This window comes from Tachyglossus aculeatus, chromosome X2 (genome assembly GCF_015852505.1).
Source record: "Tachyglossus aculeatus isolate mTacAcu1 chromosome X2, mTacAcu1.pri, whole genome shotgun sequence".
Classification (NCBI taxonomy): domain Eukaryota; kingdom Metazoa; phylum Chordata; class Mammalia; order Monotremata; family Tachyglossidae; genus Tachyglossus; species Tachyglossus aculeatus.
Genome location: NC_052100.1, coordinates 9,910,783 through 9,936,377, shown reverse-complemented (window position 1 = coordinate 9,936,377; position 25,595 = coordinate 9,910,783). Strand labels below are relative to the sequence as shown.

General features: G+C 47.1%; 1 protein-coding gene across 1 annotated transcript in view; it reads left to right on the top strand.

Annotated features, from left to right (window-relative positions):
* The window catches only part of IER2 (immediate early response 2), a 67,272-nt gene that overhangs the window by 4,795 nt on the left and 36,882 nt on the right, over window positions 1-25,595 (top strand). Inside the window, exon 2 of the transcript XR_005457233.1 lies at window positions 24,117-24,240. The gene's annotated coding sequence lies outside the window, so the exon portion shown is untranslated. The remainder of the gene's footprint in view (window positions 1-24,116; window positions 24,241-25,595) is intronic.

Genomic DNA, 25,595 nt, shown 5'->3' with positions numbered 1-25,595 from the left:
GTCTTTCCTTCTGTTTCTACAGTGGCAAAATACTTTATTGATCCCTGAGTAGAGAGTTGTCTGGTGTAGAGTCATGTGGAAGTAACTTGACTCCGTGGTTTGGTCTGCCTCCTTTGAGCCCTCCTATCTTCAAAAACTTTTTTATGGTATTTTTAAATGGTATTTAAGCGCTTTTTATGTGCCAGACACTGTACCAAACGCTGGGGTAGTTACAAACTAATCAGGTTGGACACAGTTCATGTCCCACATGGGGCTCACAGTCTTAATCCCCATTTTACAGATGAGGTAACTGAGGCACGAAGTTAAATAACTTGCCCAATGTCACACATCAGACGATCGGCAGAGCTGGGTTTAGAACCCAAGTCTTCCTGACTCCCAGGCCCGTGTTCTATCCTCTAGGTCACATTGCTTCTCAAGAGACATGCTTTCACTCCACTTTGCGTACTGTCAAGTTGATCTGGATTACTTCACGCTCCCTTTCCTCCTACCCACTGCACTCAGTACTCTGTGAAGCCATTTTCTCTCCTTGACTATTCTGGATTCCCAGCTCTCATAATGTCCACTTAAAGGAATCTGGATTCAAAGCAGTTCCCTTCTAAATCTTGACCAGGATTCTAGTTGTGTCTATGGGGTATAAGTTTTTTGAGGAGCTGTGGAATTCAGAGCTACTGAGTACTCAACTGCAACATCTCTGCTCCATCACCTTCAGCTCTCACCACTTCCTCCCCAATATCACTCTCCTCATTGCAAACTGCTGGAAGAGAAACACCTCTATCTAGGATAAATGCTTGGGTGGCAGTTTGCCTGCCAAGTGCATTAAAATGCTCAAAAGCTTTAGGTTTTTTTTATCAATTGTATTGAGCACTTCCTGTGTGCAGAGCACTGTACTAAGCACTTGGGAGAATACAATAGAGTTGGTAGACACATCTTTCCACAAGGAGCTTATAATAATAAAAAAAATAGCATTTGTTAAGCGCTTACTATGTGCAAAGCACTGTTCTAAGCGCTCAATAAATACGATTGATTGATTGGGGAGGATACAAGGTTATCAGGTTGTCCCATGTGGGGCTCACAGTTTTCATCCCCTTTTTACAGGTGAGGGAACTGAGGCACAGAGAAGTTAAGTGACTTGCCTAAAGTCCCACAGCTGACAGTTGGCAGAGCTGGGATTTGAACCCATGACCTCTGACTCCCAAGCCCGGGCTCTTTCCATTGAGCCAAGCTGCTTCTTATCTAGAGGGGGTGGCAGACATCAATGTAAGTGAATTATGGCTATGTACATAAGTCTGGGGTGAATACAGGGGGCAAATCCAAAAACAAGGATGAATAAGTAGGAGGTGGGAGAAGAGGAAATGAGGACTTAATCAGGGAAGGCCTCTTATAGATGTGATTTTAATATGGTTTTGAAGGTGGGGAGAGCGATCGTCCGTTGGATAGTAATGGGGAGGGAGTTCCAGGCCAGAGGCAGGATGTGGATGAGGGGTAGGTGGTGAGATAGATGAGATTGAGGTACAGTGACTAGGTTGGCATCAAAGGAACGAAGCATGTGGGTTGGGTTGTAGTAGGAAATCAGAGAGGTAAGGTAGGAGGGGATGAGCTGACTGAGTGCTTTAAAGCCAATGGTAAGGAGGTTTTGTTTGCAGCAGTTGATGGGCAGCCACTGGAGGTTCTTGAGGAGTGGGGAAACATGGACTGAACAGTTTTGTAGAAAAGTGATCTGGGCAGCAGAGTGAAGTATGGATAAGAGGCAGGGAGGCAATCGGTCATATTTATGGAGTGTTTACTGTGTGCAGGGCACTGTACTAAACGCTTGGGATAGTACAACACAATATAACAGACACATTCCCTGCTCACAAGTGCTTACTATGTACCAAACACTGTTCTAAACACTGGGGTAGAACCAAGTTAATCTGGTTGGACACAGTCCTGGTCCCGTATGGGGCTCACACTCCTAATCCCCATTTTATGGATGAGGAAACTGAGGCCCAGAGAAGTGAAGTGACTTGCCCAAAGTCACACAGCAGACGTGTGGTGGAGTCAGGAGTAGAAGCCATGACCTTCTGACTCCCAGGCCCATGCTATACTGCTTTTCTAGAGGGGGAGTCAGACGTAAATGTAAATACATTAAATATTCTCATATGTGCTGTGGGGGTGGTGAATAAAGGGAGCAAGTCAGGGTGATGCAGAAGGGAGTTGTGGGGGGGAGAGGAAATGAAGGCCTTGTAGAGGAGATGTGCCTTCAATAAGGCTTTGAAGGTGGGGAGAGTGGTTGTCTGCCAGATATAAAAAAGGGAGGGTGTTCCAGGCCAGAGGCAGGATGTGTGTGAGTGGTTGGTAGCAAGATAGACAAGATGGAGGTACAGTGAATTAGTTGGCATTAGAGGAGTGAAGTGTGTGGGGTAGGATGTAGCAGGAGAGTAGCAAGCTGAGGTAGGAGGGAGCAATGTGACTGAGGGAATTAAAATTGATGGTTTCCGTTTGGAAGTGGACAAACAACTGCTGGAGATTCTTAAGGAGTAGGAAAACACGAACTGAACTTAGAAAAATGATCAGGCAGTAGAGTGAAGTATGGACTGGAGAGGGGAGAGACAGGAGGCAGGGAGGTCAGCAAGGAGGCTGATACAGTAACCAAGGTGGGATAGGATAAGTGCTTGGATTACCGTGGTAGCAGTTTGGCTGGAGAAGAAAGGGTGGATTTTAGCATTGTCATGAAGGTTGAACTGATAGGATTTAGTGACAGATTGAATATGGGGGTTGAATGGGAGTGATGAGTGGAGGATAATACTAGGGTTATGGGCTTGAGACGGAGGATGGTGGTGCTGTCTGCAGTGATAGGAAAAGTCAGTAGGAAGACAGGTCTTGTTGAATTGAGAGAGTGGAGCCCATAATGTAAACAAGGCAATTGTGGTGAGGGTTTTTGTTTTGTGTTTGTTTTTAAAATCATAACTCTGGCCCTGGGTTTTTCAATCCACTTTCCTTTCTTCAGTTAGGTTCCATTCCCAGGGTATATGGCAACAAAGAGATACCCCAGAGTGTTTTGGGGTATGATAATTTTGTTACTGATATAATATGTAAGACTTAATGACTTGCATACTACCTGCAACAGGGTTTACAGGCCAAAATGATAGGTAGTAGTAAAAAAAAACCTAGAATGTAAAATAATGTTGGTATTTAAGCACTTACTATGTGCTAAGCGTTGGGGTAGATACAAGGTAATCAGGTTGTCCCAGTTGGGACTCATGTACATACTGAGCTACCAACAAGGGTACATGCGGTCCAGTGAGTTGGAAGTGGGAAGAGACAAATTCAGGATTCCCGAGTGAAGAATTTCCTGAAGAGCAGTGGTCCCCCAACACTTGAGCTTGATAGGCAATGAATCAATAGAATGTGTGCTTATTCTGTGCAGAACACGGGGAGCGTTTGAGAGTATATAGTAGTAGATAATGCCCTGCCCTCAAAAAGTTTACAGTGTAGCGGAGGAGACAGACACTAAAATAAGTTACAGGTAGGGGGAAATAATAGGGTATAAAGATAATGTACACAAGTGGAAAACGAGATGGAGAGGGTGGAGGTGCTGTCCTGGGATGTACCCATCCCATAAGGTTTGTCACCTAATAATAATAATAATAACAATAATAATGACGGTATTCAGGTGCTTACTATATGCCAGGCACCGTACTAAGCGCTCACACTGTACCTAATGACTTTTGCGGTCAAGAGAAGCAGGGTGATCTAGTGGATAGAGCACAGGCCTGGGAGTCAGAAGGTTGTGGGTTCTTATCCCAGCTCCTTCACTTGTCTGCTGTGTGACCTTAGGCAAGTCACTTCACTTCTCTGTGCCTGTTACCTCATCTGTAAAATGGGGATTGAGACTGTGAGCCCCATGTGGGACAGGGATTGAGTGCAACCCGATTTGCTTGTGTCCACCCTAGTGTTTAGTACAGTGCCTAGCACACAAATACTTAACAAATTTGGCTTAATACCACAATTATCATCATTATTATTATTAATAATCTCGGCTCCACCGCTTATCTGCTGCGTGAGATCTTGGTCAGGTTTACTGACAGTATCCCTGAGCAGTGAAGATGCCCATTTCCCCCATCCCTTCTCACCCCCTACTCTTCATTTTTATGTGTATTTCATCCTTTATCATTCAAACACCTGGCATTAGCACTTGGTATCTTTTACCTATTGTAAATGGTCCCCAGACTTTCTCCTGAGGACTGGGTCCCGATGAGCCCCAGGCCATCACACCTCATTGCCCCCTGTTAAGTTCTTAGAGGCCCTGTTTCTCCACTCCTGGAGGTGGAGAGGCCTGGCCCTTCATCCAGGGCCAGTCTTGAGGACAAGAAGCTCCCTGCCTCGCTGTAGGGTCTTCCAGAGTTGACTGAGTCATCAACTTCCTGCTGACTCCCAGCTCTTGGCCAATTCTGCTTCCTGTGGAGTAGCCTTCCCTGAAGTGATTTTTATTTCTGAGTAAGAGATGGTAGGGATTCAATAATTCTGAAGTAGGTTTGCTGTCCTGAGTTGCTTCAGAAAAAGAAGATCTTAAGTGAGGATAGATGAGGATTCTCTTCCCGCCCACACAGTTCAACATATAATTTTTCCCCCTTACCAACTCTAACCCTCCTCCATCCAGGCCTGTGCTCCATCTGGAAATGACAAGTCCAATTTGGATTTTTCTGGCAGGTTAGCAGTCCAGAGTTTTGTCTGACTCAAATCTCCATCTGGCCCAGAGGGAGAAATATATCAATCAACCAGTGGTATTTGAGTGCTTACTGTGTTCAGAGCACTGTACTAAGTGCTTCAGAGATTACAATAGAGTTGGTAGACATGGTCCCTGCTGACTGAGCCTTTAGTCTAGAGGGTGAGATACATCCTTATGAATAAAGTGTGCATATGTATATAAGTGCTGTGGGGATGAGGGTGGGGTGAACATCGATGCTTAGAGGGTACAGATCCAAGTATAGAGAAGAAGCTCAGCAGAAAAGAGAGAGCACGGGTCTAGGAATCAGAGGACCTGTATTCTAATCCCAGTGCTCCCACGTGCCTCCTGTGACCTTGGGCAAATCACCTCTTAACTACTCTGTACCTCAGTTTCCTCATCTTTAAAATGGGGATTAGACACCTGTTCTCCTTCCAACTTAGACTGAGAGCCCTAATCCAATTTGATTATCTGGTATTTAGTCCAGTGCTTGGCACACAGTAAGTGCATAACAAATGCCACAATAGTATACCTGTTCTCCCTTCTCTTTAGACTGTGAGCCCCACAGGGACTGTCCAAATTTATCTTGTACCTACCCCAGTGCTCAGTACAGTGCTTGCCATCTAATAAACACTTAACATACCATTATTATCCCGGAGCTGAGATTGAAGCTGTCGGGGATGTCTGTGCCATTTAGAATTTAAAGAGGGTCAGGGGAAATCAGTGGGTGACGGAAGGAGGGAGTTTTCAGGAATACAAAGGAAATGGCAAGTGTTGGGGGGAAAACTAAACGGCAGGGACAGGTGAGGATGGCTTGTGACTTAGTAGCCCTGTGATCAGAGAGAGGATATCAGACTTGAGAGTCATGTGGATTTATTATGCTTTGACAATTCCTGTGTTGGCTGATTCTGGTGGGATGGGAGGGGGGAACCTATTTCCAGATCCTTCCCAACACTTTCTCCACCCCAGTTGTTCCTGCCTGACCTGTCTGTGGGCCACCCTATGCTGTCAGTTTTCTCCATTTCACTACTGATTTTTCTGTCTTAGCCTTTTTACTTTCTTTAACCAACCCTACCTATTCCACCTCACCCCTTCCTCCTCCTCCTCTCTCTTCTACTTTTCTCCTGTTGAGTGCTAGAAGAAAGAGGAAATGAGACCACCCCATTTTCATTCTCTCTTGGGGTCATAGATGACAAATATATCTGTTAAATGTTTACTATGTGTCAAACACTATTCTAAGCACTGGGGTAGATAGAAGTTAATCAGGTTGGACAGAGTCCCTGTCTGAGAGAGCTCACAGTCTAAATAGGAGCCTAGAGGCTCCCACTTCATCCTACAGCCCAAATTTTCACCTTGTAAAATGGGATTGGATGAATCAGAGCTGGGGGAAGAGACAGGTGCTTCTGGAGAGGTTTAGTACTCTCTACCCTCAGTTCTGCCTTTGCTTTCTTACCCTTTTTTACCTGAGGACATTTAAGCGGGAGATATGAGTGCTGCACTTGGGGAAGGGTGGATGGGATTTCTTTATTCTATAGATTTCTTTTAGGGTTCCAGTGCAGGGACTAATTTGAAGTCAGTGAGCCAGTAGTGGAACTGGGGTAGAGACCCCAGGAGCCTTGCCTCTCCGTCTTTTTCTGGGAATAACCTGCCAGGCTAGGGATGGGTGGGGGGAGCTGTTAGTGTGGCTATCAGAGGAGGTATGCTCCTGGAGACTTTTAGCCCATGTGAAGAGACTGTGCAGCCAGGACCTTCAGGGAAGTTCAGGATGAAAGGGGGTGTGGTGTGTCTCCATTCTGTGTTCCCCGGCAGGAACCTGCCTGTGTTAAGGGTCTTGGCTACGGATATGGCTTCACATCCTGTGGCAGGAACTACCAGGCCCTTCCTCCCGAGGAAGCTGCCTTCTGCTTCCCCACCCCTGCCCTTCATCCCATCACGGAAGAACTTCTTCCTTCCTCTCCCCACCCTCAGAGAGCAGGTTCCGGTTTCATGCTTGCAAGCACCGTGGCTTGAATCAGATGTCCAAAGCTCCCCTTTTCTCCCGCCAGACTGTAGTTCTTAAGATAAAGGGTGGTCTCAGTACGAAACGTCTTGGAAAGACTGTGTCTGGGGACTTAATTGCGGTAGTAGTAACTGGGAGGAGTGGAAATCTGGGCCTAGAAGCTTCCTTTACTTTCTGCCCCTCTATCAGATCAATCAGTGGTATTTACCGAGCGCTTACTGTGGGCAGAGCACTGTATTAAGTGCTTGGGAGAGTACAATAGAATTGGTAGACAAAGAGCTTACAGATGGCATCCCTGTTCTTTTGGCTGGAGGGGCAATGTGTGCCAAGAAGTGTGCCAAGAAGTCTCAAAAAGTGAGACTAAGGCATAAAAGTGAAAGGAGAGGAAATCCTGTAAGAGGGAGACAGAAGGAAAACAGGATGGGGGAAGAAAACTAGAAGGTGGTAGCCAGGAAGTCTTGGAATGGAGGAAGGAAATCTCATAGAACCCATAGCGTGGGTGTAATAAGTACAATAGTTGGCTTATGAGCTCAAAACATTTTATGGCTTTTTCCACCATTCTAGCCAGTTTTCTCCCCGAAGGAGTGAAGGGAGGGTTTTTTGTGCCTTACTCAGGACCACACAAGGAAGCCAAGAAAAATTGAACCCAGGAGTCTTGATCTCCCTGCCCAGCCTTTTGTTCTTTAAGACGGGGGGGGGGGGGCGGGGGGAGGACCCTCCCCCTTTCCTTTTAAGCCTTCTTTACACCCTCCCTCTGGTTCAGGCCAGAGAGTCTCAACAGTAGGTTCAGAGATGATCACTGAGACTCAGAGGCTCCAGCCATGCTTCTGCAGAAATAAAAGCTGCATGGGTAATTCTTGCAGATCTCGTGCCATGGGAATGATCCCTAGGGAATTGAAGTAGCTACAGTGTTTATTAAGCACTGGGTACAAATACACCTGGAAGAGTTCTCCCAACCGTTTAGTACAGTGTTCTGCACACCATAAACACTCAATAAATATGATTGAATGAATGAAGTAGACATAGTTCATGAGCCCTTTGAGGGCCACGGATCAAGAATGAGGCAGGGAGGTGTTTGGTGACAGACACATAAGAAAAGATGAAACAATTAAAAAGCCCATAAAACCCAACAGTTCTGGTGGTAAAAGGGACCAGTCTCACAGGAATGTTGCCCAAGTCATCTAGGGGGCAGTCACAACCGTCAAGGCCATCCCAAATTTATAAAAATATGTGAAGGCCTGACACTGTTCCAACCTGAGTCCCCTGAGGCCTTGTTAGCTCAAGGGCAAGTTGAGACTGAAGGCCCAGGATGCCACAATGAGAGAACAGCAGGGGTTCCCAGGAGCTTTGCTTAGCAGTCTGGGGGGGGGGGGGGGGTGGGAGGCCAAGGGGCATGCTGCCACAGCTCGAGTTCCTCATACCCCTGGTAAGTGCTTAGAACAGGCTTGGCACATAGTAAGCACTTAACAAATACCATAAAATAAATAAGTGCAAGGCAGGGCAGGAGTGAGACCTCCAGGGTGGCATGGTGGGAAGGTGACAGGGGTTCCTGGTGTGTTTCAGTTGGTAGGGTGGGAGGTTGAGGGGTGTGGTACTGCAGCTTGTGTCCATAATGACTTGACCCCCATAACTCTTTGAGTATGGCGGGCAGCAGTAGCTAGTCTGTCCTGCCCTTTGGAACCAAGTTGGTGACTCTTTGTCTTACTCCCTGTTGATAGGATGCAACACCTGGCCTGGCTCCAGGATCTGTGGGGTTCCCATCCTCACTGGGCTGCAGGGTCAGGCTGTCTGGGTCCACCATGCACTCTCTCCACCTGGTGCTGCCACTTGCCAGTCTCTGAAGGCTGGAGAGTGGTTTTTTTAAGGTATTTAAATGCTTACTATGTGTCAAACACTGTTGTAAGTGTTGGGGCAGATACAAGTGAAATAGGTTGGACATGGTCCCTGTCCCGCAAGGGGCTCATGATGTAAGTAGGAGGGAGAACAAGGAGACCTGAGGCACAGAGAAATTGTGACTTGCCCAAGGTCACACAGCAAGCATTTGGCACAGTTGGGATTAGAACTCAGGTCCTCTGAGTCCAAGGCCCATACTCTTTCCACTAGACCATGCTGCTTCTTGGGGTAGACCTCTTCCCACTCTGCCTGGCAAAGGGCTCCAGGCAGGGGAGCAATCTGTGGCATTAAGTCAAATGGTTGGGTGGGCCATCCTTGGCCAGTATACAAGCACTGGGGTGGGGGGTGAGCCTACTGGGGCCACCCCTCAGGCCGTCTCTATCAATCAATCCAGTCACTTTACTTCTCCGTGCCTGTTACCTCATCTTTAAAAGGGGGATTAAGACTGAGCTGGATGTCGGACAGGGACTGTCCCCAACCCGATTTGCTTGTATTCCACCCGTGCTTAATGCAGAGTGCCTGGCACATTGTTTAAGTGCTTCACAAATACCACAGTTATTATTTGAGTGTTTACTATGTGCAGAGCACTGTACCAAGTGCTTGGGAGAGCACAATACAAAATAATTTACAGACACATCGAGTTTACAGTCCCCTCTAAGACCTGCTGAGCATTAACTGTGGCCATTCTGGCTCGGGAAGTCGGGCTCCAGAACCTGGTAAGACTAGACTGTAAGCCCCGTGTGGGCAGGGATTGTCTCTATTGCTGAATTGAACTTTCCAAGCAGTATTGTGCTCTGCACACAGTAAGTGCTCAATAAATACGACTGAATGAATGAAAATACGATTGAATGAAGTGAGACAATTCAGCCTGGCAGATACATGCACTGACCACCTAGTGCTTGCAGAGCACTATACTAGGATGCAGTGCAAATGAGTCTCAATGCTCTCTTTCCCTCCTCGCCCTTGCCCCCTCAATGTTCCATCCTAAATTTCCTGGAGGCGCCTGTTATGCAGCCGGGATAAAGACAGCATAATGCCAAGGAGGCGGGGGCAGCTGCCGGCAATTGGGGGAGCTGTCATAATATGCAACGGGGCTGGAGCGGGAGAGGAGTGAGGAATAGGGAAAAATCTTTGCCGCCTCCGAAATAATGGTAAAGCCTCGTCTCGCCCCACCTCTCCATCAGCCACTGGGCTACTGCAAAGAGTCTAGCTCTGGAGGGGGAGCGGCAGGTTCTCTCCAACCCCGAGGCGGGTGTTAGGAGGGTGGGTCCCTGAGTACGTCGTGAGGCGGGGGATGAGTCACGGAGGCACGATGATTCTACGGTTTCCTAAGAGTGCACGGGAGGGAGCCGACAGGACGCGCTAAAGATCCGGGAAGGGCCGTGGGAAGGAGGCCCGCCGCAGCCTGGAGCTAGGGCAGCTCCCAGGAGGGTTAGGCGGGCTCCTAAGTGGCGCACAGCGCCAGACTCTCCCGCCCTCTGGGCGCGCGTTGTATCCGATCGGCCCGCGCTGCCGCGTGACTTGGGGCACCCCACCCCCTTGCAATCCCGGCCGGACCCCTTTGTCCTCTCGCTTCCACGCCTCTTGGGAAAGGTGGAGGGGAGACCGGGGGAGGGAGGAGGGAAAGGGAAAGAACGGGGGTTGGGGGGAGGAGGGCAGGCGCTCTCGCGAGCCGCCGTAATCAAGTTTCTGCAGTTGACAGTTGCCGAGCCCGCCATTTCCTGCCCGTTCATTTTTTCTTTTAATGGTATTGGTTAAGCGCTTACCATGTGCGAAGCACTGTTCTAAGCGCTGGAATAATGATGATGGCATTTGTTAAGCGCTTACTATGTACAAAGCACTGTTCTAAGCGCTGGGGAGGACACAGGGTGATCAGGTTGTCCCACGTGGGGCTCGCAGTCTTAATCTGCATTTTACAGATGAGGGAACTGAGGCACAGAGAAGTGAAGTGACTTGCCCGAGGTCACACAGCTGACAGTTGGCGGGGTCGGGATTTGAAACCATGACCTGTGACAACCAAGCCCATGCTCTTTCCACGGAGCCACGCTGTTCATTCATTCAATCGTATTTATTGAGCGCTTACTGTGTGCAGAGCACTGTACTAAGCGCTTGGGAAGTACAAGTTGGCAACATAATAGAGACGGTCCCTACCCAACAGTGGGCTCACAGTCTAGAAGGGGGAGACAGACAACAAAACAAAACATATTAACAAAGTAAAATAAATCGAATAGTAAATATGTACAAGTAAAATAAATAGTTTTAATAAATAAATATATAGAAATAAAATATAAATAAATAAATAAAATAGTTCCCCTTCTAGACTGGGAGCCCGTCGTTGGGTAGGGACCGTCTCCATATGTTGCCGACTTGGACTTCCCAAGCGCTTAGTACAGTGCTCTGCACACAGCAAGTGCTCAATAAATACGATTGAATGAATGAATGAATACAATACGACAATAAAGGGACACATTCCCTGCCCCCAGTGAACATATGTTCATATGTCCGAGTGAATAATAATAATACTAATTATTATGGTACATGTTAAGCTCTTACTATGGGCCAAGCATAGATCCAAGTGAATCGGGTTGGACACAGTCCTTGTCCCACATGGGGCTCACACTCTTAATCCTCACTTTATAGATGAGGTGACTGAGGCCCAGAGAAGTTAAGTGACTTTCCCAGGGTCACACAGCAGACACAGGGCAGAGTGGGTCTTAGAACCCAGGTCCTTCTGACTCCCAGGCCTGTGCTCTAGCCACCAATCCACGCTGCTTCTGAGTGGTGAAACGGGGATGCCACCGAAAGGCCAGAAGCGGAGGGGGAGTTTTAGGTGCTTGGATGGATGCCTTAAAAAAAAAATCAGGGAATGTAGGACAAAGGATCCCTAGGAGAAATGGTGGTGAGAGCACGTGAAAAGGGTGGAAGGGGTGCCACTTTAAAGCCAGCTCGTTAGGCAGTTTTGGAAAGCATGGTGTGGAAGAAAGAAATTAAGTGGTGTGTTGAATATATGGTACTCCCTGGATTTTTTTCTTGATGCTCTTTACTCTTCTTGCAAATCTTTCTAGTGCTTCATCTGACCCTTGTTTGGCTCCTATTCCTATTGCTCCTATCCAGCAAGATAAGAGAAACAATAAAAAGGGAGGGACTTGCTAAACTGCTCAAGTTCTTAACTCCCTTTGGGTATAAAAAAGAGGGGGCATGTGAAACTTTTTTTAGCTAGGCAGCAAGGTGACCTACTGGAAAAAAATGGGCTTGGGAGCTTGCCACTCCCCAGCCATGCCACTTGCTTGCTGTGTGATCTTGGGCAAGTCATTTAACTTCTCTGTGCCTCAGTTTCCTCAACTGTAAAATGGGGATTCAATACCTGTTCTCCCTCCTGCTTAGACTACGAGCCCCATGTGAAAGAGGGACTGTTTGATCTCATTAACATGTATTTACCTCAGTGCTCAGAACAGTGCTTAACAAATTTCATAATAATAATTTTTATTAGGTACTTAATTAACCTTCCCTTTTCTGACTAGAGTCAACTAGGAACTTTGAGGTGGGGTTGGCTCCATAATTAGGCCCAACATAGAATGGTATCAGCCAGATGAGCTATTTCATGGGGGAATGAATCCTTTGCTTCTAATTGGTTCTTGGTTTTTCCTCTGGGCTTCACTGTATTTTTTTGTTGTTGTTGCTGTTGCTCTGTTCGACTGCCCAGCCCCAGGCATATGCATTCTTTAAGCAACCAGAGGTTGATGAGAAACAACACTTGGGATCCTGCTGCCATCTTTTACATAATAATGATGGTATTTGTTAAGCACATACTATGTGCCAAGCACTGTTCTAAGCGCTGGGGTAGATACAAGGTGATCCCAGGTGGGGCTCAGTCTTCATCCCCATTTTACAAAATGATGAAACTGAGGCACAGAGAAGTTAAGCGACTTGCCCAAAGTCACACAGCAGACAAGTGGCAGAGTGGAGATTAGAACCCACGACCTCTGATTCCCAAGCCCGGGCTCTTTTTACTAAGCCACGCTGCTTCTCAATTTAATCTATTTACAGATCTCTACTTGAGAGTTGAGCTGCTTTTGCACCTCTCAAGGACAGCTCATATCAGCGAGCCTCCTTTACTCTGTGTGTGTGTGTGTGTGTGTGTGTGTGTGTATGCGTGTGTGTAATGGGGGTGGCTGAGTGTGTTGGCCAAGCCTGTCTGCAGAGTGACTATTCCTCTCCACTCCACAGCCTTCCCCAACTCCTCCATTTTATTGCTGGCTAGCTTGCTGCTTTTCTGCCCACTTCTGCTGTGGATCAAAAGCTCAGCCAGCACATTGTTGGCAATCGGTAAATGTTAAATACTGTAATAACAAAAATAGCTCCCTAAACCCTCCAGAACTGATGAGGCTGGATTGGCTCCAATTGTTCAATCATCACCCCTTCCTTCTTCCCTTTCCCCCTCCCTCACTGCTTCTCCCCTGCCACCCCCTCTTCCTCGTTTACCGCTTTGCTAACCTCCCTTTCCTTCCTCCACCTTCTCTTCTCCCCTAGCGTAACTGGTGTTACAACTCAGCTCACATCTGGCTGCCAGCTGCTTTCCCTCTCCACCCACCCCCAGGAGTTCTGAGCAAATTTTTAATGGTTCTCCGACCCTGCCACCCCAAAACAAATAGGTACTTGGCCTCCAGCTATAGCTGAAGAGGAAGCTAATTGTGTACACTTGTGTAGACTTTGGGGGTGAATCAATAATTACCCCCCGCAAAATGATCCTAAAATGGAAGTGGTTATTCATTCATTCATTTGTATTTATTGAGCACTTACTGTGTGCAGAGCACTGTACTAAGTGCTTGGAAAGTACAAATTGGCAACATATAGAGACGGTCCCTACCCAACAGCGGGCTCACAGTCTAGAAGGGGGAGACAGACAACAAAACAAAACATATTAACAAAATAAAATAAATAGAATAGTAAATATGTACAAGTAAAATAGAGTAATAAATCTGTACAAACACATATACAGGTGCTGTGGGGAGGGGAAGGAGGTAGGGCGGGGGGATGGGGAGGGGGAGAGGAATGGAGGGCTCAGTCTGGGAAGGCCTCCTGGAGGAGGTGAGCTCTCAGTAGGGCTTTGAAGGGAGGAAGAAAGCTAGCTTGGCGGATGTGCGGAGGGAGGGCATTCCAGGCCAGGGGGAGGACGTGGGCCGGGGGTCGACGGCGGGACAGGCGAGAACGAGGTACAGTGAGGAGGTTAGCGGCTGGGCTGTAGAAGGAGAGAAGGGAGGAGAGGTAGGAGGGGGCGAGGTGATGGAGAGCTTTGAAGCCGAGAGTGAGGAGTTTTTGCCTGATGCGTAGGTTGATTGGTAGCTATTGGAGATTTTTGAGGAGGGGAGTAACGTGCCCAGAGAGTTTCTGCACAAAGATTATCCGGGCAGCAGCGTGAAGTATAGACTGAAGTGGGGAGAGACAGGAGGATGAGAGATCAGAGAGGAGGCTGATGCAGTAATCCAGTCGGGATAGGATGAAAGATTGAACCAGCAGGATAGCGGTTTGGATGGAGAGGAAAGGGTGGATCTTAGCGATGTTGCAGAGGTGAGACCGGCAGGTTTTGGTGATGAATTGGATGTGAGGGGTGAATGAGAGAGCAGAGTCGAGGATGACACCAAGGTTGCGGGCTTGTGAGACCCGCACAAGTCTTATCGAGTGCTGACTGTGTGCAGAGTACTGTACTAAGCATTTGGGAGAGTACAATATAACAATAAGCAGACACGTTCCCTGCCCACAGTGAGCTTACAGGATGGTAGGAGGGAGATGGGCGATAACTAGAAGGGGAGGTGGGGTCAAGAGAGGGTTTTTTAAGGATGGGGGAGACGTGGGCATGTTTGAAGGCAGAGGGGAAGGAACCAGTGGAGGGTGAGCGGTTGAAGATGGAAGTTAAGGAAGGGAGGAGGGATGGGGTGAGAGATTTCATAAGCTGAGAGGGAATGGGGTCAGAAGCACAGGTGGCCGGAGTAGCACTTGAGAGGAGGGAGGAGATCTCATCTGAGAATACTGCTGGGAAGGATGGGAGAGTAGCGGAGAGGGTTGAGAGCAGGGGGGTTGGAGAAGGGGGAGGAGTGACTTTGGGGAGCTCAGACCTGTTGGAGTTAATTTTACTAATCATTACTCATATTCTTTAAGCAGGACTAGTTCTCCCTCTCCCCCCACACCCCACCCCTTCCTTTTTTTCCCCAGTGAGAGCTACAAGCAGTATTGGAGTCGATAGGTAGCATAATGAAAAGCAGGAGAGAAGGAGCTGGGGATGTGCTTAATTGGGAGATCAAAGCACTTCTGAATCCTGTATGGTGTGGAAAGGAAGAAGAGGCCACAGGAAGCCTTGTGCTTTCCATTGTGATTGGGGGAGTGGGCTGGAAGGTTGGGGAGAAGAGGGAGGGGAGTCTCTTCCCTTTGAGATCCTGAGGAAAGGTGGTGGCAGCTGTGAATCCCCACCATCCCTGGAGGCCCATACATTTTCCTTTTTCCTGTGCTATCTTCTCCTGACAGTCTGCCAAGCACCCACCCTTTGGCCGTGGCTTGTAGAGACAGGAACCTTCTTTTTGAAGAGCTCCCTGGAGGGGGCTGCTTTCTCAGAAGCTGGGGGAGGAATACGGGGAGGAATGGGGGTGGCATGGTGGAAAGAATGTAACATCATGCAACTGTAAGGCAGAAGAGATAGAGAGCTTTCCTGTTAACTCCTTCCCTCTGACTGAAGCCAAGTCCTGTCTCTCCAAGTTGGGGAGGGTGGGTGGTTATAATATAGAAGAAACTTACAGAAGTCTCTATTTGTACCTTCTACTGTACAGGCCGTGGAACAGATTCAGATGACTTGCATTTATATAGTGCTTTCATTTTGGGTGGCTAAGAAAATTCCCTTATTGATTCATTCTCACACTAATTCTGAGAGGTAGAAAGGTCAGAGAATGGGCTATAATAGTTCATTCTTAATATTTTTGATGGTGATTTGTGACCATGGTGCAAAATACTATATCAGAACTCCAAGGTTCCATTCCCAGATATAGAGTTGTCCTTACCGACTGACCATCGGGCAAGTTATTTTTCTATCCCACACCTCCGTTTTCTTTCCTGTAAAAAACAGAATCATTATAGCTAGAAAGATCTGTGAGTGAAAAAAAGGGAAAATATTATTTATGTGATTTCTGGTCACAGAACCTATGTTTTCCTTGTTTACCCATTCATTGAGGCTATGGGAGAGGTTGTTTTAGAACTGAAAGTGCCTACTGTACTTTTCCATATACTTACAGCTCTGATTCAAAGAGTTTCCATTTGAGGTTCATTTGACCCAGGTAGTAATTTATTTTAACACCCATCTCCCCCAGAGATTGGAAGGTCCTTGAGGGCATGAATTGTGTCTACCAACTCTATTGTATTATGTACTCTCCCAAGGGCTCAGTAGAGTGCTCTTTAAAACACTCAATCACCTTGCCCCCCTCCTATCTCACCTTGCTACTGTCCTACTACAAGCCAGGCCACATACTTTGCTCCTTCATTCATTGTATTTATTGAGCTCTTATTGGGTGCAGAGCACTGTACTCAGTGATTGGGAGAGTACAATATAACAATAAACAGACACATTCCCTGCCTACAACGAGCTCCTCTAATGCTAACCTTCTCACTGTACCTCTATCTCACCACTGACCTCTCACCCACTTCCTGCCCTAGGCCTGGGACACCCTCCTTCCCTCATATCCAACAGGCAATTACTCTCCCCCTCTTCAAAGTCCTATTGAAGCCATATCTCCTCCAAGAGGTCTTCCCAGACTAAACCCTCCTTTCCTCTTCTCCCACTCCCTCCTGCGTCACCCTGACTTGTTCCCTTTATTCATCCCCCTCCCAGCCCCACAGCACTTATGGACATACCCATAATTTACTTATATTAATGTCTGTCTCCCCCTCTAGACTGTAAGCTCGTTGTGGGCAGGAAATGTGTCTGTTATATGCTGGATATGATGGGAAATGGGATGGTAATGAGGGTTTTGAGGCATGGAGAGATGTGAACAGAGCGATGCTCCAAGAAGCAGCATGGCCTAGAGGAAAGAGCACGGGCCTGGGAGTCACAAAGACCTGGGTTCTAATCCTGACTCCGCCACTTGCCTGCTGTGTGACCTTGGGCAACTCACAAGTTCTCTGTGCCTCTGTTTCCTTTTATCTATGCTCTCTCCCTACTTAGATTGTAAGCTCCATGTGGGACAGGGACTGTGTCTGACCTCTTTACCCCAGTGCTCTGAACAGTGCTTGACACACAGTAAGCGCTTAATAAGTACCATAAAAACAAAAGATGATCCATGCAGCTGAGTGTAGAATAGATTGGAGAGGGGAGAGATTGGAAGCTGGGAGACCAGTGAGAAAGCTGATACAATAGTCTAGCCATGATGTGACAGGATTTTAGGATGAAACCAAGGTGGCAGACTTCTGTGGTAGGGAAGATGTAGGTGTTAGTGACTGAGACGGGAAGGTTAGCAGGCAGAGGGGGTTTAGGAGGGAAGAAGGGTTCAGTTTGAGATATGTTGTTTCAGGTGTCAATGGCACATTCAGGCATACAGTCCTGGAGGCAAGTCAAGATGCTAGATGACAGGTCAAGGCTCGTCCACTCGGTCAATCAATCAGTTAATCATTGGTATTTATTAAGTGCTTGCTCTGTGCAGAGCACTGTACTAAGTTCTTGGGAGAGTACAATACAACAGAGTTGATGTGAGCTTACAGCCATCTGCTCAGAGGTGGTAGCCGAAGCTGTGGGTGTGGATGAGCTTCCCGAGAGACTGAATGTAGAACGAGAAAAGAAGGGAATCCAGAACAGAACCTTGCAGGATACCTACAGGTAGGAGCCAAGGGGCAGAAGAACCAAGCAATCAATGGTATTTATGCAGTGCTTACTGTGTGCAGAGCACTGTATTAAGCACTTGGGGAAATACAATGCAAACGAATCGGTAGACACGATCCCTGAGCTTATAATTTACAGGGGGAGACCGACATTAAAATAAATCAGAGATAGGGGAAATTTAGAGGATAAGGATATGGACAGAAGTGCTGTGGGCCTGGGGTGAGTATCAAAGCGTTTAAGCCAGTGAACAAAACTGAGAAAGAGTGGTCAGAGGTAGGAGAAAACCATGTAGATAAAACTGAGGTCTGATATTGGGAAGCAGTATGGCCTAGTGGAAAGAGCACCGGCCTGGGAGTCAGAAGACCTGGGTTCTAATCCCAACTCTGCTGCTTGCCTGCTGTATGACCTTGGACAAGTCACTTAACTTCTCTATGCCTGTTTACTCATCTGAAAAATGGGGATTCAGTACCTGTTCTCCTTCCTACTTAGTCTTTGAGGCCCATGTGGGACAGGGACTGTGTCCAACTTTATTATCGTGTATCTACCCCCAACGCTTAGCACGATGCTTGGCTCATAGTGCTTAATACATATAATTATTAATTATTTCAAGGAGAAGGGAGTGGGCCACAATATCAAAGACTGCTGAGAGATCAAAGAGTATTAAGATGAAGCTGAGAGCCCATTGAACTTGGCTGTAAGGAGATCATTGGTGACTCTAGAGAGTGCCTTTCCAGTGGAGGGAAGGGGTTGAAAACCTGATGGTAGTGTCTCAGAAAGAGAGTAATATTCATAATAATGATAATAATTGTTGTATTTGTTAAGTGCTCACTGTATGCCAGGGACTGTACAAAGCACTGGGGTGGATACAAGCAATCAGGTTGGATACAGTTCCTGTCCCACATGGGGCTGACAGTCTTAATCCTCATTTTACAGATGAGGAAACTGAGGTAAAGAGAAGTGAAATGACTTACCCAAGGTCACACAGCAGACAAGTGGCGGAGCTGGGATGAGAACCCGCAACCTTCTGACTCCCAGGCCCATGCTCTGTCCGCTACGCCATGCTGCTTCCCATGAAGGCAGTGAGGGTGCATAACTCGTGACTCTACTGTACTCTCCCAAGTGCTCAATACAGTGGTCTGCACAAAGTAAATGCTCAAATATTGATTGATTGATCCAGGAGTTTGGATAAGAATGGGAACAGGGAAAAGGGGCTGTGGGATCCGGGCTGCTGCCTGGATTGTCTTTGTCCAGAAACACTCTGGGCATGTTACTCCCCTCCTCAAAAATCTCCAGTGGCTACCAATCAACCTATGCATCAGGCATAAACTCCTCACCCTCGGCTTCAAGGCTCCCCATCACCTCGCCCCCTCCTACCTCACCTTCCTTCTCTCCTTCTACAGCCCAGCCCGCACCCTCCGCTCCTCTGCCGCTAATCTCCTCACCGTGCCTCGTTCTCGCCTGTCCTGCTGTCGACCCCCGGCCCACGTCATCCCCATGGCCTGGAATGCCCTCCCTCTGCCCATCCGCCAAGCTAGCTCTCTTCCTCCCTTCAAGGCCCTACTGAGAGCTCACCTCCTCCAGGAGGCCTTCCCAGACTGAGCCCTCTCCTTCCTCTCCCCCTCATCCCCCTCTCCATCCCCCCGTGTTACCTCCTTCCCTTCCCCACAGCAGCTGTATATATGTATATATGTTTGTACATATTTATTACTCTATTTATTTATTTATTTTACTTGTACATATCTATTCTATTTTATTTTGTTAATACGTTTGATTTTGTTCTCTGTCTCCCCCTTCTAGACTGTGAGCCCACTGTTGGGTAGAGACTGTCTCTATATGTTGCCAACTTGTACTTCCCAAGCACTTAGTACAGTGCTCTGCACACAGTAAGCACTCAAATACGATTGATTGATTGAGAAGGCTTTTTTAATATGAGAGGAGACAAGCATTTTTGAAGGTAAAAGCCTCTTTGAAGGCACATTTAGCATGATAAGCTTCAAACAGATCATCATCTTTTGCCTCCAGTTATTGGTGTGGCTTTGTCCACAATGTGTTCTGTTGGCAAGGAGATAGCTGTTTATTATCCAAAGACCAGTTCTTGTGGGGTTGGTTTGTTTGTGTTTTTTCTCCCCAGATTCTTTCACTGATTTATATGGTTAATTTTTGGCCCCCCTTACCTCCCCTGTGTCAAAGGGTAAAAATCTCTCTAAGGAATGTCAGTTGGGATTACTAGCACTTGTGAGAGCATTTTGTTGTAGAAGGTGGAGAATTTTTATGTTTACCTCCCCCTGTAGACTGTAAGCTCCTTGTGGACAGGGGTCATGTCCACCAACTCTATTGGGAAGCAGCATGGCCTAGTGGAGCATGAACCTGAGAGTCAGAAGGACTTAGGTTCTAATCCTGGCTCTGCCATTTGTTTGCTGTGTGACCTTGGGCAAGTCATTTCACTTCTCTGTGCTTCAGTTACCTCATCTGTAAAATGGGGATTTAGATTGTGAGCCCCATGTGGGACATGGACTGTGTCCATCTTGATTAGCTTGTATCTACCCCAGTGCCTAGAACAGTGCTTGGCATATGGTAAGCGCTTAGCAAATACCATCATTATTATTATTGCATAGTACTTTTCTGAGCACTTAGTACAGTGCTCTGTATGCAGTAAGTGCTCAATAAGGGCCATTGATTGATTGAGAATCGATATTTATTGAGCACTTACTGTGTCCAAAGCACTGCACTAAGCACAAGGGAGAGTACAATAGAGTTGGTAGACCCCCCCCCCCCCATCCCTCCCCTCAAGGAGCTTATAAAGGCAGAGTATTTCAGTTGTTTTTATTTACTGTGGAAAAACCAAATCACAATTGTTTGGAAAGCCTGCACTGCCAACTCAGTGGTCTCTCATCTGACAAGCCCCTGGCAGAGTTCTTAAATGAAGATTGTTTGGATAATGTGTTTCATCAAGGCCATTTGGAGGTGATTTAGAGTCATAGATCAGTCACTGGTGAAAAGGGATCGGTCTTTCAGCATTGCAATTGGCTCAAATTGCAAATTCCAAATTTAAAGGCTGCCCTAGCCTCCCCCCACAACATACAATCCATTTTGTGAAACCTTTATTGTTGAAGAGAGTGAAAACAAGTGGGGAGTGAGAATTCTGTAGTCCTGGGTGTATTTGATGGAGGGGAAGATTTTTTTGGAATGTCCTTGAAACTTAATCTGTCAACTTGAGTTTATTTTTGCTCTTCTCCGTGCCACAGTTTATTGCTCTGTTAAAGTTAATCCAGTAATACTGTTTCACACGACCAGGAAATAGACTGTTAAGTCATGTTGACGAAGTATTTTGAGATGATCAGAAGCGTAAGGTACTGGAAATGTAAAACATTTATTTTGGTGAATGTAAAAAGAGGACTTTTCAGGGTTATGTTCCCGCAGTAGAGTGGGTGCCAGGGAGAATGAGCCTCACACAAAGAAAACATGCCTACTGATGGCACACCCTTCCTGGGCGAACCCTGCCCTGGCTTCATTTAGCAGAGCAGGTTGGGAATGCTGAATATCCGCTGTTACTCACTGGCACGTCATTAGCTAGCTGGACAGCTTCTCCCGGTCCTTAGATAAGTCATAGTTGGCCTGGTGTGGGAGAGAGTTGTGAGGCCATACTGCGAGGGTTGTTTGCAAAAAGGAATCTCAAGCACAACATTCCAGTTTTCATCTGCACTCATAATTCACCTTGGCGCTGGGAGGTGCTGCCTCACAGACTGAAAATGTAATAATGTTCTGCACTTCTTTAGTTTTTACTTTTTTCCATCCAGGGTCTGCAAAATTCTTTAGGCTTATCTATTAATTCTTTTTCTTATGGTATTTGTTAAGTGCTTACTATGTGCCAGGCACTGTACTAAGCTCTAGTGTGGATACAAGCTAATCAGTTTGGACACGGTCCATGTCCCGCATGGGGCTCACGGTCTTACTCACCATTTAACAGATGAGGTAACTGAGGCCCAGAGAAGCAAAGTGACTTGCCCAAGGTCACACAGCAGACAAGTGGCAGGGCTGAGATTAAAACCCAAGCCCATGCTCTATCCACTAGACCACACTGCTTCTCACAGTTAGTCACGATTTATTTGATAACGAAGTGGAGAGAACTGTATTTTCCAGAAGATGAAACCGAGGTTGTAAGAGTCGGTGCTAACCAAATGAGTAGATTGCCGGGCTAATTAGGGTAGCTACTGTTGGCCCTAAAGACTTCCAGACACCCTTATGCTGACCCCATATTTTGTTGCGTTGCATTAGAGAGTCCTAAGGACGTACACAGATTCTTTCCTATGGAAGTATGCAGTAACTCTAGTTGCTGAGGAGATTGCTGGGTGAATCCTTGACCCGCCTCCCTTGCACTCGAAGAGCCGTCGAGTTCCCCTCCAAGCCTCGTGTAAATCCGGGCACCACTTCCAGGCCATGGGACTTGGCCACGGAAACCGAGTCAGGGGGAGGTTGGGCCTTTAAAGTAAAAATCCCGGACACCAAGGTGCCCGGTGTCATAGTAGTACCCCCAGGGGATGGGCCAGTAAAAATCAGGAAGAAAGAGAAACTCCCATTTCCGTACCAATGCTTCTCTGGGACTGCAAGGGAGCAACCTTCCCTAGGAGAAATGAGAGGCCAATTTACTTCTGCTTCAAAGAGTGGCCAGAACAAGGTTAGGGCATTTTGTTAGCAGATATTTGAATGGGCTCTAGGGGGTTTGAAATGGAGTCTTCATTTCCCTTTAGGCTTTGTTTTCGGTTGTCTACAAAATTCTGGTCTGCTAGGGCACCAGGCACTTTCTAAAACAATCGACAATTCATTCCCAGTGAAGCCAAATCCTTACAGAGGGGTATTTGCTGTCTTCCCAACTTGGAGATTAACATGGCCAATACTATGCTGAGGCCAGCTTCCTCTGGCTTAGTTAGTTCTCAGCATAGGCCTGGCTGGCTTGTATTTCTGGCTTTACCAGCTTAGCAAAGCTCTTTAGTTCTCAGTTTTAGTAGCACAACTGCTACTATAGCTTCCCAATAAACTGAGCTCCTGGGAGGCTCTCATTCCACATTGCCCCTAGGGACCTAACCACTTGAATTCACAACTATTGGTTGGCCTATTTTCAGGGTTCCTTGTCTCTGGTTCCATTGCCCTGGCTTCATTGGGAACTCTGCCTCAAAATCTGGGGAGTCCCTTTAATGGAATGGAGCATTTGTAGCCAATAAAAGGGCCTTGGAGGAGTGTGGGGGTGGTCGTGATGGATAGCTGTGCCTTATTATTATTTTTGTTTTCCAAATGCAAATTTCAGAAGAAATGGCCCAGTGAGCTGTTTGTGGTGATCTGTTCCTTTTCAGAAGAGCTGCCAGCCAACTGGCGAGATGCCACATTCATTGGATTTTGACCTCTGCTAGTGTGCCTTATCTCAGTCTGGAAGGATCCCAAGGGTATGGATCTCCTTGTGTATTGAGGCTTTGGGTCCCCTTGGAGTTTTGGTAGTTTTATTGAGCACCTCCTGGAGGCAGGGCACTGAGCTAAGTGCTTGGGAGAGTGTAATAGAGTGCATAGAGCAGGGGCCTGGGAATCAGAAGGACCTGGTCCTAATCCCAGCTCTGCCACACGACTGCTGTGTGACCTTGGGCAAGTCATTTTACTTCTCTTTACTTGCAGAGAAGCAGCATGGCTCAATGGAAAGAGCGCGGGCTTGGGAGTCAGAGGTCATGGGTTCAAATCCTGTCTCCACCAATTGTCAGCTGTGTGACTTCGGGCAAGTCACTTAACTTCTCTGTCCCTCAGTTACCTCATCTGTAAAATGGGGATTAAGACTGTGAGCCCCACGTGGGACAACCTGATCACCTTGTATCCTCCCCAGCGCGTAGAACAGTGCTTTGCACATAGTAAGCGCTTAACAGATGCCATCATTATTATTATTATTTCTCTGTGCTTCAGTCATCTCATCTGTAAAGTGGGGATTAAGACTGAGAGCCTCGGGTGGGACATGGACTGTGTCCAAACTGATTAGCTTGAACCTACCCCAGGGCTTTGTATAGTGCCTGGCACATAGTAAGAGTTTAACAAATACCATTTTATTAAAAAAAGGAGACCTGATCTCTGTCCTCTGGGAGTTTAGAGTGTTGATATGGATATTGAAAAGCAGCATGGTCTAGTTATTAGAGCATGGGCCTGGGAGTCAGAAGGTCATGGGTTCTAATCCCAGCTCCGCCACTTGTCTACCATGTGACCTTGGGTAAGTCACTTAACTTCTCTGTGCCTCAGTTACCTCATCTGTAAAATGGGTATTAAGACTCTGAGCCCTATGTGGGCAAGGACTGTGTCCAACCCGATTATCTTGTATCTACCCCAGCGCTTAGTACAATGCCTGCTACATAGTACACATTTAACAAATACCGCAATTATTGTTATTATTATTATTATTGTTGTTATTATATCTGTCTACTCGAGACTGGACTCAGGCAAACCTCTTGTCCTTCTCACTTTTTTTCCCCACCCACTTGTCATGGTAAAGTGTGTGGAGGAAGGTGTCAGGAGATGGGTGGCACCGCCCCTACTAGGGCTGTACCTGCACTGTAGTGAGAGGGTGACAGGAGTAGCTGACCCAGCTTCCTGCTCAGCTTCAGATTCATATTGGGTGTTTTTCTGTTTTTGTTTTAAAGGCACAAAGGCCCTTGTGGGTGTGGAAGAGAAATCAAGAGGGTAAAGTAGGTCACTCCACGCCCAACGATTCCCTCCCCACATCCCACAGAAACTCCATCCCTGTGCCAGGAGCTGCCTGGAATGGTGAGTAAACACCCAGCAGCTCACGAGAAGCTGCTGGGAAGAGAAAAAAGGGCAAGTTCATGGCTTCGAAGAACATGTTCCTTCATGTCTTTCCCCGCACCTACCCTTAAGCCCCTTCGAGGCCTGGATTCTGAGGTGACATTCCAAACCGGCTACACAGGTTCTCCCTCTTCTCTCCCCCTTCCTCTCCTTCCCTCCCTGTCAGGCACTTCTGCATGGGAGGTTTTTTTCTTGGCACAGACTTGGGGACAGGAAGGTGGAAATGAGCACGAAGTAAGGAATGTCTCTGAGGTTGGAATATATTTAGATGAGGGAAGAGCACATGTGTGTGTGTGTGTGTGGGGGGGGGGGGGTGTAGCCATCCCAGGCGCCAAGCCGAGGCTAGGGGCGTGGGTCACTGTGGGTGGGAGAAATCTGGGGTTGTTCCCTCATAAAGGCACAGTAGGCCCCCTTTCAAATCCTCCTTCCAAGAGACTGGGAAGTTTGGGAATCTAGAACAAATATGCAGGTTTAATGATTATTGTTGGATCTTTTGAAGGACTAGGATGCAGGTTGCCTGTAATAGTGTTATAGGGGTGCATTTATTCCTCTCATTCCAATTCTGTGTAAAGTTTCATATCGAGTTCAAGTTTGTATTCACTGGGAAGGACATTTCCCCTGAGCTTAGAGAAAAGGTCCCAAACATGATTTCTGATCTCCTGTCACAAGGTATCGGTGACTGCATCTGACCTGATGATCTTGTACCTACCCCAGTGTTTAGTACAGTACATAGTAAGTGCTTCCCAGATACCAAGCTGGGACCCTCGGGTTTGTTGGTAGACTTTTTTAAAAAAAATCTTTTAAATTTTCTTTTAATGGCATTTGTTAAGCGCTTACTATGTTCCAGGCACTGTTCTAAGTGCTGGGGTAGACACGAGGCAATCAAGCTGGACACAGTCCATGTCCCACAAGGGGCTAACAGTCTTAATCCCCATTTACAGATGAGGCAACTGAGGCCCAGAGAAGTGAAGCGACACACCCAAGGCCACACAGACTTGCGGGGACTTTGTCCTTTTCTCAGTTGGTGAAGGCTGAGATCACAGTCTAAAGTTTCCTCTTTTTACCCTTGTGCTAGCTTTCCCTGTGGCAGTTAAAGAGATTTCAGTTTGAGTAGGTGGACTGAGGAGTCAGTGTGGTATCACTCACCGTGGTTCTTTGTGGGGTTTCTGGAGGTGGATTCTGGGGTGGGAAAAAGAACAGGGGTGTTCCATCTAGGGATCTGTCATTCTTCCCACACAAAGCTTTGTCTGGCCTGCAGTCAGGGGGCTGGGCCATAGAGACCAATCGATCAATCATATTTATTGAGCGCATACTGT